Source organism: Haplochromis burtoni, unplaced genomic scaffold, assembly GCF_018398535.1.
Source record: "Haplochromis burtoni strain Fernald_Lab_line unplaced genomic scaffold, NCSU_Asbu1 Contig_512, whole genome shotgun sequence".
Lineage (NCBI taxonomy): Eukaryota > Metazoa > Chordata > Actinopteri > Cichliformes > Cichlidae > Haplochromis > Haplochromis burtoni.
The window spans coordinates 301296-304079 of NW_024582873.1; positions in this window are offsets into that span (position 1 = coordinate 301296).

The following is a 2784-nucleotide window of genomic DNA, read 5'->3' on the forward strand; positions in this document are numbered from 1 at the left end:
GAAAGAAAGAAAGAAAGAAAGAAAGAAAGAAAGAAAGAAAGAAAGAAAGAAAGAAAGAAAGAAAGAAAGAAAGAAAGAAAGAAAGAAAGAAAGAAAGCGAGTTTTTGTGAGACATTAGTGACATTTAGCGAGGCTATAGTTAGTGTGTGGTGTAGTCATTGTTTTGATTTGTGTGTCAGTTACACTGATGGATGTCACATTTGCGCCAAAAAAAGGCACTAAAGGCAAATTCCAGTGTAAATGCTGTCTCCACATGTAAAACTGGACTGATACAGCTCCTGTTGACAGACCTGCAGGGTTTAGGCCAGTGGTGTTCTCCTCTGTCTTATAGTGGACAGAAACATTTTTTTTGGAGTGGCACAAGTAATTTTTGTGCCTTCTTATTTGATGCAGAACACCTGGTTGTTCTGTAAATAGATTTAAATGGTTATATAAAAAACGCCTGAGGCCTTGGCTGCATTTTTAGGTAAATAGTTCCATATAACTTTGTTGTTTGTAAAACGTGTGCATAATTTTTTAGAAATGTACAATTTCTATTTGCATTGTAAGTTATGAAAATGCTTCGTTAAACATGTTTGTGGTTTTTACTGTAAAAAATATAACTTGTTTTCTACTTGGATTTTAATTTTTTTGTCTAAATTTACATTTTAATTGTGTAAATATAGTATGTCAAAATGAAAAAATAACTCACATTTCAGATCTTAGAGGTTTTGTGCTGAAAATAATGATACCAAATAAGGCAACATAAACAGTTTTTAAAGGTGAAACATAGAGGTAAAATCAAAAGTCGTCAAAAGCGGCCAATTATGCCCTGAACGCCAGAGGTAAGCTGGTATAACTTATTTTTTCCTTTGGGAAAAAGGTTTATTAGATTGATCAGTATTGCTGAACTATGAAATATTTTGTGTGCAGTGTATTTTTAGCATACAGGTATACCAGAATAGCAGTAGTGTTTTGTTTTTTAAAATTTGAGTATGAACTTGTCAGGGTTGTGGTTCATTTTGACCCAGCATTTTCAGTTTCCTATGTTTTGGTATTCTTCTGTATTATGATTTATGTTGTGATTCTTTTGTTATCCTGTTTTGAATATTATTTTCTATGTTTCAGTTTATTCTGTTTAACGGTTTAGTTCAGCGTCAAGTCAGCGTCCTTGTTTCTGTTTCTTGTTTCCTGTTTTACTGTGAAGGTCTGTGTGTCATGTGAGTGTATTCAGTTTTGCTTCCCCTGTCTCGTCTTGTCAGTTACTTCCTTCTGTGTTCCCCACCTGTGTGTAATCTCCCTGTGTTCTCCTGTGTGTATTTACGTTGTTTCTACTTGTGTACTAGTCGCTGGTCTATCTGTGATTTAACTGAGTATTCTCCGTGTGTTTTCCCTGCCATCCACCTTCATATGCCTCTGCTCACCCTCCTTCATGTTCGTGTTCATGTTTGCTGTTTAGTAGTTTAGTTTTTCCCAGCTTAGATTATCTTTAGTTCCATTTTGCCATTTTTCACCTTGTGCTTTATTTTACAATAAACCACCTTCACATCTCAGCAAGTGCCTGCCTCATTTATTTTCTCCTCACGGCTCATCCCATTTGCCATGACAGAACTTTTACAAAATGCAGCAAGATATTAAAAAAGACAGTTTTATTGATTATAAAATACACTATATCTGATTCATATTGGTATTGGCAGACATCCAAATATATGATATTGGTATCGGTATCGGACATAAAAAAAAGTGGTATTGTTATCATGCCATCTCTAGTAGAAAGTAGTAAAAATTAAGAAAAACATTAAATAAGAAGGTGTGTCCAAACTTTTGTGTCTGGAGATGGCGCAATACTGGAAGAGCATATGGGAGAAGGCTGCAACACATAACAGTGGCTAGTGAATCTAAGAGCAGATCAGACAGACCTCCCTGAACAGGGTCCAGCAACCATCACAGTGGCAAAAAAGGTTCTCCGTTATGGACAAGTTGGACACCACAAGTCCTCGACATAATTACCGTTTACTGGCTGAGGAAACTGACTGCACTCCATGAGCATCTGGTAGCACAAATGAGCAGGCTGCTAATGGATGAAACACACCCAGAATGGCTAACTGCTCAGTCCTGATCCCCAAGAACCCCCAGAAGGGACTGGTTCCATCCAACTACCGGCCTATAACCTGCCCCAGTACCACATGGAAGCCCCTATCAGGCATCACAGCGCTAAGATGAATAGGCACATGACTCAATACACGAGTGGGGCACAGAAAGGAGTTGGCAGGAATACCAGAGGAGCAAAACACCAGTTCCTGGTAGACAGAACAGTCACCCAAGACTGCAAGACCAGACTGACCAACCTGTGCACTGCTCAGATTGAGAAGGCCTATAACTCAACGACCCACATTTGAGTCGTGGAATGCCTAGAACAATACAAGATCAACAGGACCCTGAGAGCCTTCATCAAGAATTTGATGGGGATGTGGCAAACAACACTGGAGGCCAACTTCAAGCCTATAGCACAAGACACCATCAAGTGCGGGATCTACCAAGGAGATGAGCTTTCCCTGCTGCTGTTCTGCATAGGCCTGAACCCAGGTGAATAGGAACCATGAAGAGGCCACTAAGAAAGCTGCAACCCCCAAGTACCTGCAGAGGGTCAGGCAAGTCCTAAGGAGTCAGCTGAATATTAGGAACAAGATCTGGGCTATCAACAGCTACGGCCTGCCTGTGATCAGGTACACAGCAAATTCAAAAGTGTTAAATGTTTTGGTGTTAATAGTCTTCTTGCAAAAGTAGAGTTAATTTTACTCTAAG